Source organism: Kogia breviceps, chromosome 3, assembly GCF_026419965.1.
Source record: "Kogia breviceps isolate mKogBre1 chromosome 3, mKogBre1 haplotype 1, whole genome shotgun sequence".
NCBI lineage: Eukaryota > Metazoa > Chordata > Mammalia > Artiodactyla > Physeteridae > Kogia > Kogia breviceps.
In genome coordinates, this window is record NC_081312.1 from 130,895,795 (window position 1) to 130,912,460 (window position 16,666).

Consider the following 16,666-nt stretch of genomic DNA (forward strand, 5'->3'; position numbering starts at 1 on the left):
CCTTGACTCCGTGGCCTGTCCTGCCTTTCTGGTTTTTAGACTTTTTTCGCCTGGCCCTTTTGCCCCGGGGGGGGCGAGAGATTTCTTTGTAGTGCTGATTTGCTCTCCCAGGTTGCTTGGTTGGCCAAAAAGGGCGTATGCGTTTTTTCCTGAATATATTCAGGAAAAAACGCATACGCCCTTTTTGGCCAACCGCATCATTGTCCACGTTCTGGCGCTTTTCATGTGCTATCGGGGCCATTCCGATGTAGCCGTTGACATCCGTTTCCTGCAGTTCTGCCTTGCGTTCAGCGCCTCTTCGTAGCCTGACCTCAATATATTTTGGGGCGATAGTTATCGTTTAGAACTCTGCAGGTTTGGGAAGTGCAGTGCCCCTGAGCTCCATTTCCCAAGTCGCTTTTTTGTGAGTGGGACGCAACACGGCTGGATGGCTTCACGCCCTATTGTCGATCCGGGGTGGCAGGCTGAACCGCTGGTGAATTCTTCTTCGTGATGGGAAATGAGAGTGACATGTGCCCGACCAAACACCTCCAGCGAGTCTCTCATTGGTTCCCCCTCTTGCAGTTCATCCTGCGGACAAATTGCAGACGGTACGAAAGAGGCATGGAAAGGCGCCGAGTCTCCAAGTGGGGAGATTGTTAGTAAGGGGGCCTGAATGGAGAACACGAGCACCAGGAGATGAAAACTGAGGTGAGTTTCAGAAAGCTTTCCCGATCCCACGGTGTAGCATCCGCTGGGTTTCCAATGAGTGCTTTCGCTGTCGGAAGATTGCGTTGAACCTGGAGAGTTGGGACCCATGGAATGGGGAGCACGCAGGATTCCTTTCAAGGGTCTGCATTTGCTTTCCCAACCTCACCAATCGTCTCAGCCCCAAGAGTGTCCAGCCTTATGTCTTCTGCCGCTGGGGCTGTAGATGTGGTCAATCCTGGTTGCATGCCAGTCCCTGAACGCATTTTGGAAGAAGTTCTCTCTGTTTTGCCCTGCTTGTTTCTTCTTTATGTTGGAAATGTATCCTCAGAATGGGTCTGAGCTGATTTTCCCTGCTGGTTTTAGGCCGCTTTACACACACTTGATGCACTTACACAGAGATATCAAGACTTAGCTTTTAAGATGCTTACTAGTCGGATAGATACTTGTGCGATGAACAGGGTCTGGTGAGTCCAGTTGATTGAGCAAGGAGTAGGTCGTGTCCATTCCATATTCGGTTTTCGGAAGGGTATCTGTGCTCATTTCAAACTCGAGTTTTATGCGTCACCCCACCTCACCTTTCCCCTGAAGCAGGCATAAGTGTGTTTTCTAAAAGCGTGACTCTGTTCTGTTTGGGGATTCCGTGCATGGGGAGCGATTTTTACATTCCCTCGATAAGTGATATCATAAGTTTCTTTTTTTGTGGGACTTATTTCACTGCGGATGATCGTACCTAAATCCACTCAGGATGCTGCTACCAGCCTCATGACGTGGATTTCATGGCTGAGTGACACTCCATTGGACCTACGTAGCACCACTTGTCCACTTGTCCACTTGTCTTTGTCCACTTGTCCACTCGTCTTTGTCCACTTGGCTCTTTCCTGGGATATGAAACGTGTACCGGAGTGGAGGTTCTTGTCAAGACAGCAGCCCTCAACTTTGGGGTCCCTGTGTCTGGTTGATTTTTTGATTTTCCCAAGGTCAACGCCCATGTGTGGAAGTGCCCTATGCTCTGTGGTTCTGTGTTTTACATGGTTTGGGAAAGAGGATACACTTGTGAAGATTGGCTGTTGGCCATTGACATCCCGCCCATCAGCTTAACAAGGCTCCCTTGACTCCGTGGCCTGTCCTGCCTTTCTGGTTTTTAGACTTTTTTCGCCTGGCCCTTTTGCCCCGGGGGGGGCGAGAGATTTCTTTGTAGTGCTGATTTGCTCTCCCAGGTTGCTTGGTTGGCCAAAAAGGGCGTATGCGTTTTTTCCTGAATATATTCAGGAAAAAACGCATACGCCCTTTTTGGCCAACCGCATCATTGTCCACGTTCTGGCGCTTTTCATGTGCTATCGGGGCCATTCCGATGTAGCCGTTGACATCCGTTTCCTGCAGTTCTGCCTTGCGTTCAACGCCTCTTCGTAGCCTGACCTCAATATATTTTGGGGCGGTAGTTATCGTTTAGAACTCTGCAGGTTTGGGAAGTGCAGTGCCCCTGAGCTCCATTTCCCAAGTCGCTTTTTTGTGAGTGGGACGCAACACGGCTGGATGGCTTCACGCCCTATTGTCGATCCGGGGTGGCAGGCTGAACCGCTGGTGAATTCTTCTTCGTGATGGGAAATGAGAGTGACATGTGCCCGACCAAACACCTCCAGCGAGTCTCTCATTGGTTCCCCCTCTTGCAGTTCATCCTGCGGACAAATTGCAGACGGTACGAAAGAGGCATGGAAAGGCGCCGAGTCTCCAAGTGGGGAGATTGTTAGTAAGGGGGCCTGAATGGAGAACACGAGCACCAGGAGATGAAAACTGAGGTGAGTTTCAGAAAGCTTTCCCGATCCCACGGTGTAGCATCCGCTGGGTTTCCAATGAGTGCTTTCGCTGTCGGAAGATTGCGTTGAACCTGGAGAGTTGGGACCCATGGAATGGGGAGCACGCAGGATTCCTTTCAAGGGTCTGCATTTGCTTTCCCAACCTCACCAATCGTCTCAGCCCCAAGAGTGTCCAGCCTTATGTCCTCTGCCGCTGGGGCTGTAGATGTGGTCAATCCTGGTTGCATGCCAGTCCCTGAACGCATTTTGGAAGAAGTTCTCTCTGTTTTGCCCTGCTTGTTTCTTCTTTATGTTGGAAATGTATCCTCAGAATGGGTCTGAGCTGATTTTCCCTGCTGGTTTTAGGCCGCTTTACACACACTTGATGCACTTACACAGAGATATCAAGACTTAGCTTTTAAGATGCTTACTAGTCGGATAGATACTTGTGCGATGAACAGGGTCTGGTGAGTCCAGTTGATTGAGCAAGGAGTAGGTCGTGTCCATTCCATATTCGGTTTTCGGAAGGGTATGTGTGCTCATTTGAAACTCGAGTTTTATGCGTCACCCCACCTCACCTTTCCCCTGAAGCAGGCATAAGTGTGTTTTCTAAAAGCGTGACTCTGTTCTGTTTGGGGATTCCGTGCATGGGGAGCGATTTTTACATTCCCTCGATAAGTGATATCATGAGTTTCTTTTTTTGTGGGACTTATTTCACTGAGGATGATCGTACCTAAATCCACTCAGGATGCTGCTACCAGCCTCATGACGTGGATTTCATGGCTGAGTGACACTCCATTGGACCTACGTAGCACCACTTGTCCACTTGTCCACTTGTCTTTGTCCACTTGTCCACTCGTCTTTGTCCACTTGGCTCTTTCCTGGGATATGAAACGTGTACCGGAGTGGAGGTTCTTGTCAAGACAGCAGCCCTCAACTTTGGGGTCCCTGTGTCTGGTTGATTTTTTGATTTTCCCAAGGTCAACGCCCATGTGTGGAAGTGCCCTATGCTCTGTGGTTCTGTGTTTTCCATGGTTTGGGAAAGAGGATACACTTGTGAAGATTGGCTGTTGGCCATTGACATCCCGCCCATCAGCTTAACAAGGCTCCCTTGACTCCGTGGGCTGTCCTGCCTTTCTGGTTTTTAGACTTTTTTCGCCTGGCCCTTTTGCCCCGGGGGGGGCGAGAGATTTCTTTGTAGTGCTGATTTGCTCTCCCAGGTTGCTTGGTTGGCCAAAAAGGGCGTATGCGTTTTTTCCTGAATATATTCAGGAAAAAACGCATACGCCCTTTTTGGCCAACCGCATCATTGTCCACGTTCTGGCGCTTTTCATGTGCTATCGGGGCCATTCCGATGTAGCCGTTGACATCCGTTTCCTGCAGTTCTGCCTTGCGTTCAACGCCTCTTCGTAGCCTGACCTCAATATATTTTGGGGCGGTAGTTATCGTTTAGAACTCTGCAGGTTTGGGAAGTGCAGTGCCCCTGAGCTCCATTTCCCAAGTCGCTTTTTTGTGAGTGGGACGCAACACGGCTGGATGGCTTCACGCCCTATTGTCGATCCGGGGTGGCAGGCTGAACCGCTGGTGAATTCTTCTTCGTGATGGGAAATGAGAGTGACATGTGCCCGACCAAACACCTCCAGCGAGTCTCTCATTGGTTCCCCCTCTTGCAGTTCATCCTGCGGACAAATTGCAGACGGTACGAAAGAGGCATGGAAAGGCGCCGAGTCTCCAAGTGGGGAGATTGTTAGTAAGGGGGCCTGAATGGAGAACACGAGCACCAGGAGATGAAAACTGAGGTGAGTTTCAGAAAGCTTTCCCGATCCCACGGTGTAGCATCCGCTGGGTTTCCAATGAGTGCTTTCGCTGTCGGAAGATTGCGTTGAACCTGGAGAGTTGGGACCCATGGAATGGGGAGCACGCAGGATTCCTTTCAAGGGTCTGCATTTGCTTTCCCAACCTCACCAATCGTCTCAGCCCCAAGAGTGTCCAGCCTTATGTCCTCTGCCGCTGGGGCTGTAGATGTGGTCAATCCTGGTTGCATGCCAGTCCCTGAACGCATTTTGGAAGAAGTTCTCTCTGTTTTGCCCTGCTTGTTTCTTCTTTATGTTGGAAATGTATCCTCAGAATGGGTCTGAGCTGATTTTCCCTGCTGGTTTTAGGCCGCTTTACACACACTTGATGCACTTACACAGAGATATCAAGACTTAGCTTTTAAGATGCTTACTAGTCGGATAGATACTTGTGCGATGAACAGGGTCTGGTGAGTCCAGTTGATTGAGCAAGGAGTAGGTCGTGTCCATTCCATATTCGGTTTTCAGAAGGGTATGTGTGCTCATTTGAAACTCGAGTTTTATGCGTCACCCCACCTCACCTTTCCCCTGAAGCAGGCATAAGTGTGTTTTCTAAAAGCGTGACTCTGTTCTGTTTGGGGATTCCGTGCATGGGGAGCGATTTTTACATTCCCTCGATAAGTGATATCATAAGTTTCTTTTTTTGTGGGACTTATTTCACTGAGGATGATCGTACCTAAATCCACTCAGGATGCTGCTACCAGCCTCATGACGTGGATTTCATGGCTGAGTGACACTCCATTGGACCTACGTAGCACCACTTGTCCACTTGTCCACTTGTCTTTGTCCACTTGTCCACTCGTCTTTGTCCACTTGGCTCTTTCCTGGGATATGAAACGTGTACCGGAGTGGAGGTTCTTGTCAAGACAGCAGCCCTCAACTTTGGGGTCCCTGTGTCTGGTTGATTTTTTCATTTTCCCAAGGTCAACGCCCATGTGTGGAAGTGCCCTATGCTCTGTGGTTCTGTGTTTTCCATGGTTTGGGAAAGAGGATACACTTGTGAAGATTGGCTGTTGGCCATTGACATCCCGCCCATCAGCTTAACAAGGCTCCCTTGACTCCGTGGCCTGTCCTGCCTTTCTGGTTTTTAGACTTTTTTCGCCTGGCCCTTTTGCCCCGGGGGGGGGGGGCGAGAGATTTCTTTGTAGTGCTGATTTGCTCTCCCAGGTTGCTTGGTTGGCCAAAAAGGGCGTATGCGTTTTTTCCTGAATATATTCAGGAAAAAACGCATACGCCCTTTTTGGCCAACCGCATCATTGTCCACGTTCTGGCGCTTTTCATGTGCTATCGGGGCCATTCCGATGTAGCGGTTGACATCCGTTTCCTGCAGTTCTGCCTTGCGTTCAACGCCTCTTCGTAGCCTGACCTCAATATATTTTGGGGCGATAGTTATCGTTGAGAACTCTGCAGGTTTGGGAAGTGCAGTGCCCCTGAGCTCCATTTCCCAAGTCGCTTTTTTGTGAGTGGGACGCAACACGGCTGGATGGCTTCACGCCCTATTGTCGATCCGGGGTGGCAGGCTGAACCGCTGGTGAATTCTTCTTCGTGATGGGAAATGAGAGTGACATGTGCCCGACCAAACACCTCCAGCGAGTCTCTCATTGGTTCCCCCTCTTGCAGTTCATCCTGCGGACAAATTGCAGACGGTACGAAAGAGGCATGGAAAGGCGCCGAGTCTCCAAGTGGGGAGATTGTTAGTAAGGGGGCCTGAATGGAGAACACGAGCACCAGGAGATGAAAACTGAGGTGAGTTTCAGAAAGCTTTCCCGATCCCACGGTGTAGCATCCGCTGGGTTTCCAATGAGTGCTTTCGCTGTCGGAAGATTGCGTTGAACCTGGAGAGTTGGGACCCATGGAATGGGGAGCACGCAGGATTCCTTTCAAGGGTCTGCATTTGCTTTCCCAACCTCACCAATCGTCTCAGCCCCAAGAGTGTCCAGCCTTATGTCTTCTGCCGCTGGGGCTGTAGATGTGGTCAATCCTGGTTGCATGCCAGTCCCTGAACGCATTTTGGAAGAAGTTCTCTCTGTTTTGCCCTGCTTGTTTCTTCTTTATGTTGGAAATGTATCCTCAGAATGGGTCTGAGCTGATTTTCCCTGCTGGTTTTAGGCCGCTTTACACACACTTGATGCACTTACACAGAGATATCAAGACTTAGCTTTTAAGATGCTTACTAGTCGGATAGATACTTGTGCGATGAACAGGGTCTGGTGAGTCCAGTTGATTGAGCAAGGAGTAGGTCGTGTCCATTCCATATTCGGTTTTCGGAAGGGTATCTGTGCTCATTTCAAACTCGAGTTTTATGCGTCACCCCACCTCACCTTTCCCCTGAAGCAGGCATAAGTGTGTTTTCTAAAAGCGTGACTCTGTTCTGTTTGGGGATTCAGTGCATGGGGAGCGATTTTTACATTCCCTCGATAAGTGATATCATAAGTTTCTTTTTTTGTGGGACTTATTTCACTGAGGATGATCGTACCTAAATCCACTCAGGATGCTGCTACCAGCCTCATGACGTGGATTTCATGGCTGAGTGACGCTCCATTGGACCTACGTAGCACCACTTGTCCACTTGTCCACTTGTCTTTGTCCACTTGTCCACTCGTCTTTGTCCACTTGGCTCTTTCCTGGGATATGAAACGTGTACCGGAGTGGAGGTTCTTGTCAAGACAGCAGCCCTCAACTTTGGGGTCCCTGTGTCTGGTTGATTTTTTGATTTTCCCAAGGTCAACGCCCATGTGTGGAAGTGCCCTATGCTCTGTGGTTCTGTGTTTTACATGGTTTGGGAAAGAGGATACACTTGTGAAGATTGGCTGTTGGCCATTGACATCCCGCCCATCAGCTTAACAAGGCTCCCTTGACTCCGTGGCCTGTCCTGCCTTTCTGGTTTTTAGACTTTTTTCGCCTGGCCCTTTTGCCCCGGGGGGGGGGCGAGAGATTTCTTTGTAGTGCTGATTTGCTCTCCCAGGTTGCTTGGTTGGCCAAAAAGGGCGTATGCGTTTTTTCCTGAATATATTCAGGAAAAAACGCATACGCCCTTTTTGGCCAACCGCATCATTGTCCACGTTCTGGCGCTTTTCATGTGCTATCGGGGCCATTCCGATGTAGCCGTTGACATCCGTTTCCTGCAGTTCTGCCTTGCGTTCAACGCCTCTTCGTAGCCTGACCTCAATATATTTTGGGGCGATAGTTATCGTTTAGAACTCTGCAGGTTTGGGAAGTGCAGTGCCCCTGAGCTCCATTTCCCAAGTCGCTTTTTTGTGAGTGGGACGCAACACGGCTGGATGGCTTCACGCCCTATTGTCGATCCGGGGTGGCAGGCTGAACCGCTGGTGAATTCTTCTTCGTGATGGGAAATGAGAGTGACATGTGCCCGACCAAACACCTCCAGCGAGTCTCTCATTGGTTCCCCCTCTTGCAGTTCATCCTGCGGACAAATTGCAGACGGTACGAAAGAGGCATGGAAAGGCGCCGAGTCTCCAAGTGGGGAGATTGTTAGTAAGGGGGCCTGAATGGAGAACACGAGCACCAGGAGATGAAAACTGAGGTGAGTTTCAGAAAGCTTTCCCGATCCCACGGTGTAGCATCCGCTGGGTTTCCAATGAGTGCTTTCGCTGTCGGAAGATTGCGTTGAACCTGGAGAGTTGGGACCCATGGAATGGGGAGCACGCAGGATTCCTTTCAAGGGTCTGCATTTGCTTTCCCAACCTCACCAATCGTCTCAGCCCCAAGAGTGTCCAGCCTTATGTCTTCTGCCGCTGGGGCTGTAGATGTGGTCAATCCTGGTTGCATGCCAGTCCCTGAACGCATTTTGGAAGAAGTTCTCTCTGTTTTGCCCTGCTTGTTTCTTCTTTATGTTGGAAATGTATCCTCAGAATGGGTCTGAGCTGATTTTCCCTGCTGGTTTTAGGCCGCTTTACACACACTTGATGCACTTACACAGAGATATCAAGACTTAGCTTTTAAGATGCTTACTAGTCGGATAGATACTTGTGCGATGAACAGGGTCTGGTGAGTCCAGTTGATTGAGCAAGGAGTAGGTCGTGTCCATTCCATATTCGGTTTTCGGAAGGGTATCTGTGCTCATTTCAAACTCGAGTTTTATGCGTCACCCCACCTCACCTTTCCCCTGAAGCAGGCATAAGTGTGTTTTCTAAAAGCGTGACTCTGTTCTGTTTGGGGATTCAGTGCATGGGGAGCGATTTTTACATTCCCTCGATAAGTGATATCATAAGTTTCTTTTTTTGTGGGACTTATTTCACTGAGGATGATCGTACCTAAATCCACTCAGGATGCTGCTACCAGCCTCATGACGTGGATTTCATGGCTGAGTGACACTCCATTGGACCTACGTAGCACCACTTGTCCACTTGTCCACTTGTCTTTGTCCACTTGTCCACTCGTCTTTGTCCACTTGGCTCTTTCCTGGGATATGAAACGTGTACCGGAGTGGAGGTTCTTGTCAAGACAGCAGCCCTCAACTTTGGGGTCCCTGTGTCTGGTTGATTTTTTGATTTTCCCAAGGTCAACGCCCATGTGTGGAAGTGCCCTATGCTCTGTGGTTCTGTGTTTTACATGGTTTGGGAAAGAGGATACACTTGTGAAGATTGGCTGTTGGCCATTGACATCCCGCCCATCAGCTTAACAAGGCTCCCTTGACTCCGTGGCCTGTCCTGCCTTTCTGGTTTTTAGACTTTTTTCGCCTGGCCCTTTTGCCCCGGGGGGGGGGGGCGAGAGATTTCTTTGTAGTGCTGATTTGCTCTCCCAGGTTGCTTGGTTGGCCAAAAAGGGCGTATGCGTTTTTTCCTGAATATATTCAGGAAAAAACGCATACGCCCTTTTTGGCCAACCGCATCATTGTCCACGTTCTGGCGCTTTTCATGTGCTATCGGGGCCATTCCGATGTAGCGGTTGACATCCGTTTCCTGCAATTCTGCCTTGCGTTCAACGCCTCTTCGTAGCCTGACCTCAATATATTTTGGGGCGATAGTTATCGTTTAGAACTCTGCAGGTTTGGGAAGTGCAGTGCCCCTGAGCTCCATTTCCCAAGTCGCTTTTTTGTGAGTGGGACGCAACACGGCTGGATGGCTTCACGCCCTATTGTCGATCCGGGGTGGCAGGCTGAACCGCTGGTGAATTCTTCTTCGTGATGGGAAATGAGAGTGACATGTGCCCGACCAAACACCTCCAGCGAGTCTCTCATTGGTTCCCCCTCTTGCAGTTCATCCTGCGGACAAATTGCAGACGGTACGAAAGAGGCATGGAAAGGCGCCGAGTCTCCAAGTAGGGAGATTGTTAGTAAGGGGGCCTGAATGGAGAACACGAGCACCAGGAGATGAAAACTGAGGTGAGTTTCAGAAAGCTTTCCCGATCCCACGGTGTAGCATCCGCTGGGTTTCCAATGAGTGCTTTCGCTGTCGGAAGATTGCGTTGAACCTGGAGAGTTGGGACCCATGGAATGGGGAGCACGCAGGATTCCTTTCAAGGGTCTGCATTTGCTTTCCCAACCTCACCAATCGTCTCAGCCCCAAGAGTGTCCAGCCTTATGTCTTCTGCCGCTGGGGCTGTAGATGTGGTCAATCCTGGTTGCATGCCAGTCCCTGAACGCATTTTGGAAGAAGTTCTCTCTGTTTTGCCCTGCTTGTTTCTTCTTTATGTTGGAAATGTATCCTCAGAATGGGTCTGAGCTGATTTTCCCTGCTGGTTTTAGGCCGCTTTACACACACTTGATGCACTTACACAGAGATATCAAGACTTAGCTTTTAAGATGCTTACTAGTCGGATAGATACTTGTGCGATGAACAGGGTCTGGTGAGTCCAGTTGATTGAGCAAGGAGTAGGTCGTGTCCATTCCATATTCGGTTTTCGGAAGGGTATCTGTGCTCATTTCAAACTCGAGTTTTATGCGTCACCCCACCTCACCTTTCCCCTGAAGCAGGCATAAGTGTGTTTTCTAAAAGCGTGACTCTGTTCTGTTTGGGGATTCAGTGCATGGGGAGCGATTTTTACATTCCCTCGATAAGTGATATCATAAGTTTCTTTTTTTGTGGGACTTATTTCACTGAGGATGATCGTACCTAAATCCACTCAGGATGCTGCTACCAGCCTCATGACGTGGATTTCATGGCTGAGTGACACTCCATTGGACCTACGTAGCACCACTTGTCCACTTGTCCACTTGTCTTTGTCCAATTGTCCACTCGTCTTTGTCCACTTGGCTCTTTCCTGGGATATGAAACGTGTACCGGAGTGGAGGTTCTTGTCAAGACAGCAGCCCTCAACTTTGGGGTCCCTGTGTCTGGTTGATTTTTTGATTTTCCCAAGGTCAACGCCCATGTGTGGAAGTGCCCTATGCTCTGTGGTTCTGTGTTTTACATGGTTTGGGAAAGAGGATACACTTGTGAAGTTTGGCTGTTGGCCATTGACATCCCGCCCATCAGCTTAACAAGGCTCCCTTGACTCCGTGGCCTGTCCTGCCTTTCTGGTTTTTAGACTTTTTTCGCCTGGCCCTTTTGCCCCGGGGGGGGGGCGAGAGATTTCTTTGTAGTGCTGATTTGCTCTCCCAGGTTGCTTGGTTGGCCAAAAAGGGCGTATGCGTTTTTTCCTGAATATATTCAGGAAAAAACGCATACGCCCTTTTTGGCCAACCGCATCATTGTCCACGTTCTGGCGCTTTTCATGTGCTATCGGGGCCATTCCGATGTAGCCGTTGACATCCGTTTCCTGCAGTTCTGCCTTGCGTTCAACGCCTCTTCGTAGCCTGACCTCAATATATTTTGGGGCGATAGTTATCGTTTAGAACTCTGCAGGTTTGGGAAGTGCAGTGCCCCTGAGCTCCATTTCCCAAGTCGCTTTTTTGTGAGTGGGACGCAACACGGCTGGATGGCTTCACGCCCTATTGTCGATCCGGGGTGGCAGGCTGAACCGCTGGTGAATTCTTCTTCATGATGGGAAATGAGAGTGACATGTGCCCGACCAAACACCTCCAGCGAGTCTCTCATTGGTTCCCCCTCTTGCAGTTCATCCTGCGGACAAATTGCAGACGGTACGAAAGAGGCATGGAAAGGCGCCGAGTCTCCAAGTGGGGAGATTGTTAGTAAGGGGGCCTGAATGGAGAACACGAGCACCAGGAGATGAAAACTGAGGTGAGTTTCAGAAAGCTTTCCCGATCCCACGGTGTAGCATCCGCTGGGTTTCCAATGAGTGCTTTCGCTGTCGGAAGATTGCGTTGAACCTGGAGAGTTGGGACCCATGGAATGGGGAGCACGCAGGATTCCTTTCAAGGGTCTGCATTTGCTTTCCCAACCTCACCAATCGTCTCAGCCCCAAGAGTGTCCAGCCTTATGTCTTCTGCCGCTGGGGCTGTAGATGTGGTCAATCCTGGTTGCATGCCAGTCCCTGAACGCATTTTGGAAGAAGTTCTCTCTGTTTTGCCCTGCTTGTTTCTTCTTTATGTTGGAAATGTATCCTCAGAATGGGTCTGAGCTGATTTTTCCCTGCTGGTTTTAGGCCGCTTTACACACACTTGATGCACTTACACAGAGATATCAAGACTTAGCTTTTAAGATGCTTACTAGTCGGATAGATACTTGTGCGATGAACAGGGTCTGGTGAGTCCAGTTGATTGAGCAAGGAGTAGGTCGTGTCCATTCCATATTCGGTTTTCGGAAGGGTATCTGTGCTCATTTCAAACTCGAGTTTTATGCGTCACCCCACCTCACCTTTCCCCTGAAGCAGGCATAAGTGTGTTTTCTAAAAGCGTGACTCTGTTCTGTTTGGGGATTCAGTGCATGGGGAGCGATTTTTACATTCCCTCGATAAGTGATATCATAAGTTTCTTTTTTTGTGGGACTTATTTCACTGAGGATGATCGTACCTAAATCCACTCAGGATGCTGCTACCAGCCTCATGACGTGGATTTCATGGCTGAGTGACACTCCATTGGACCTACGTAGCACCACTTGTCCACTTGTCCACTTGTCTTTGTCCAATTGTCCACTCGTCTTTGTCCACTTGGCTCTTTCCTGGGATATGAAACGTGTACCGGAGTGGAGGTTCTTGTCAAGACAGCAGCCCTCAACTTTGGGGTCCCTGTGTCTGGTTGATTTTTTGATTTTCCCAAGGTCAACGCCCATGTGTGGAAGTGCCCTATGCTCTGTGGTTCTGTGTTTTACATGGTTTGGGAAAGAGGATACACTTGTGAAGATTGGCTGTTGGCCATTGACATCCCGCCCATCAGCTTAACAAGGCTCCCTTGACTCCGTGGCCTGTCCTGCCTTTCTGGTTTTTAGACTTTTTTCGCCTGGCCCTTTTGCCCCGGGGGGGGGGGCGAGAGATTTCTTTGTAGTGCTGATTTGCTCTCCCAGGTTGCTTGGTTGGCCAAAAAGGGCGTATGCGTTTTTTCCTGAATATATTCAGGAAAAAACGCATACGCCCTTTTTGGCCAACCGCATCATTGTCCACGTTCTGGCGCTTTTCATGTGCTATCGGGGCCATTCCGATGTAGCCGTTGACATCCGTTTCCTGCAGTTCTGCCTTGCGTTCAGCGCCTCTTCGTAGCCTGACCTCAATATATTTTGGGGCGATAGTTATCGTTTAGAACTCTGCAGGTTTGGGAAGTGCAGTGCCCCTGAGCTCCATTTCCCAAGTCGCTTTTTTGTGAGTGGGACGCAACACGGCTGGATGGCTTCACGCCCTATTGTCGATCCGGGGTGGCAGGCTGAACCGCTGGTGAATTCTTCTTCGTGATGGGAAATGAGAGTGACATGTGCCCGACCAAACACCTCCAGCGAGTCTCTCATTGGTTCGCCCTCTTGCAGTTCATCCTGCGGACAAATTGCAGACGGTACGAAAGAGGCATGGAAAGGCGCCGAGTCTCCAAGTGGGGAGATTGTTAGTAAGGGGGCCTGAATGGAGAACACGAGCACCAGGAGATGAAAACTGAGGTGAGTTTCAGAAAGCTTTCCCGATCCCACGGTGTAGCATCCGCTGGGTTTCCAATGAGTGCTTTCGCTGTCGGAAGATTGCGTTGAACCTGGAGAGTTGGGACCCATGGAATGGGGAGCACGCAGGATTCCTTTCAAGGGTCTGCATTTGCTTTCCCAACCTCACCAATCGTCTCAGCCCCAAGAGTGTCCAGCCTTATGTCTTCTGCCGCTGGGGCTGTAGATGTGGTCAATCCTGGTTGCATGCCAGTCCCTGAACGCATTTTGGAAGAAGTTCTCTCTGTTTTGCCCTGCTTGTTTCTTCTTTATGTTGGAAATGTATCCTCAGAATGGGTCTGAGCTGATTTTCCCTGCTGGTTTTAGGCCGCTTTACACACACTTGATGCACTTACACAGAGATATCAAGACTTAGCTTTTAAGATGCTTACTAGTCGGATAGATACTTGTGCGATGAACAGGGTCTGGTGAGTCCAGTTGATTGAGCAAGGAGTAGGTCGTGTCCATTCCATATTCGGTTTTCGGAAGGGTATCTGTGCTCATTTCAAACTCGAGTTTTATGCGTCACCCCACCTCACCTTTCCCCTGAAGCAGGCATAAGTGTGTTTTCTAAAAGCGTGACTCTGTTCTGTTTGGGGATTCAGTGCATGGGGAGCGATTTTTACATTCCCTCGATAAGTGATATCATAAGTTTCTTTTTTTGTGGGACTTATTTCACTGAGGATGATCGTACCTAAATCCACTCAGGATGCTGCTACCAGCCTCATGACGTGGATTTCATGGCTGAGTGACACTCCATTGGACCTACGTAGCACCACTTGTCCACTTGTCCACTTGTCTTTGTCCAATTGTCCACTCGTCTTTGTCCACTTGGCTCTTTCCTGGGATATGAAACGTGTACCGGAGTGGAGGTTCTTGTCAAGACAGCAGCCCTCAACTTTGGGGTCCCTGTGTCTGGTTGATTTTTTGATTTTCCCAAGGTCAACGCCCATGTGTGGAAGTGCCCTATGCTCTGTGGTTCTGTGTTTTACATGGTTTGGGAAAGAGGATACACTTGTGAAGATTGGCTGTTGGCCATTGACATCCCGCCCATCAGCTTAACAAGGCTCCCTTGACTCCGTGGCCTGTCCTGCCTTTCTGGTTTTTAGACTTTTTTCGCCTGGCCCTTTTGCCCCGGGGGGGGGGGGCGAGAGATTTCTTTGTAGTGCTGATTTGCTCTCCCAGGTTGCTTGGTTGGCCAAAAAGGGCGTATGCGTTTTTTCCTGAATATATTCAGGAAAAAACGCATACGCCCTTTTTGGCCAACCGCATCATTGTCCACGTTCTGGCGCTTTTCATGTGCTATCGGGGCCATTCCGATGTACCCGTTGACATCCGTTTCCTGCAGTTCTGCCTTGCGTTCAGCGCCTCTTTGTAGCCTGACCTCAATATATTTTGGGGCGATAGTTATCGTTTAGAACTCTGCAGGTTTGGGAAGTGCAGTGCCCCTGAGCTCCATTTCCCAAGTCGCTTTTTTGTGAGTGGGACGCAACACGGCTGGATGGCTTCACGCCCTATTGTCGATCCGGGGTGGCAGGCTGAACCGCTGGTGAATTCTTCTTCGTGATGGGAAATGAGAGTGACATGTGCCCGACCGAACACCTCCAGCGAGTCTCTCATTGGTTCCCCCTCTTGCAGTTCATCCTGCGGACAAATTGCAGACGGTACGAAAGAGGCATGGAAAGGCGCCGAGTCTCCAAGTGGGGAGATTGTTAGTAAGGGGGCCTGAATGGAGAACACGAGCACCAGGAGATGAAAACTGAGGTGAGTTTCAGAAAGCTTTCCCGATCCCACGGTGTAGCATCCGCTGGGTTTCCAATGAGTGCTTTCGCTGTCGGAAGATTGCGTTGAACCTGGAGAGTTGGGACCCATGGAATGGGGAGCACGCAGGATTCCTTTCAAGGGTCTGCATTTGCTTTCCCAACCTCACCAATCGTCTCAGCCCCAAGAGTGTCCAGCCTTATGTCTTCTGCCGCTGGGGCTGTAGATGTGGTCAATCCTGGTTGCATGCCAGTCCCTGAACGCATTTTGGAAGAAGTTCTCTCTGTTTTGCCCTGCTTGTTTCTTCTTTATGTTGGAAATGTATCCTCAGAATGGGTCTGAGCTGATTTTCCCTGCTGGTTTTAGGCCGCTTTACACACACTTGATGCACTTACACAGAGATATCAAGACTTAGCTTTTAAGATGCTTACTAGTCGGATAGATACTTGTGCGATGAACAGGGTCTGGTGAGTCCAGTTGATTGAGCAAGGAGTAGGTCGTGTCCATTCCATATTCGGTTTTCGGAAGGGTATCTGTGCTCATTTCAAACTCGAGTTTTATGCGTCACCCCACCTCACCTTTCCCCTGAAGCAGGCATAAGTGTGTTTTCTAAAAGCGTGACTCTGTTCTGTTTGGGGATTCAGTGCATGGGGAGCGATTTTTACATTCCCTCGATAAGTGATATCATAAGTTTCTTTTTTTGTGGGACTTATTTCACTGAGGATGATCGTACCTAAATCCACTCAGGATGCTGCTACCAGCCTCATGACGTGGATTTCATGGCTGAGTGACGCTCCATTGGACCTACGTAGCACCACTTGTCCACTTGTCCACTTGTCTTTGTCCACTTGTCCACTCGTCTTTGTCCACTTGGCTCTTTCCTGGGATATGAAACGTGTACCGGAGTGGAGGTTCTTGTCAAGACAGCAGCCCTCAACTTTGGGGTCCCTGTGTCTGGTTGATTTTTTCATTTTCCCAAGGTCAACGCCCATGTGTGGAAGTGCCCTATGCTCTGTGGTTCTGTGTTTTACATGGTTTGGGAAAGAGGATACACTTGTGAAGATTGGCTGTTGGCCATTGACATCCCGCCCATCAGCTTAACAAGGCTCCCTTGACTCCGTGGGCTGTCCTGCCTTTCTGGTTTTTAGACTTTTTTCGCCTGGCCCTTTTGCCCCGGGGGGGGGGCGAGAGATTTCTTTGTAGTGCTGATTTGCTCTCCCAGGTTGCTTGGTTGGCCAAAAAGGGCGTATGCGTTTTTTCCTGAATATATTCAGGAAAAAACGCATACGCCCTTTTTGGCCAACCGCATCATTGTCCACGTTCTGGCGCTTTTCATGTGCTATCGGGGCCATTCCGATGTAGCCGTTGACATCCGTTTCCTGCAGTTCTGCCTTGCGTTCAACGCCTCTTCGTAGCCTGACCTCAATATATTTTGGGGCGATAGTTATCGTTTAGAACTCTGCAGGTTTGGGAAGTGCAGTGCCCCTGAGCTCCATTTCCCAAGTCGCTTTTTTGTGAGTGGGACGCAACACGGCTGGATGGCTTCACGCCCTATTGTCGATCCGGGGTGGCAGGCTGAACCGCTGGTGAA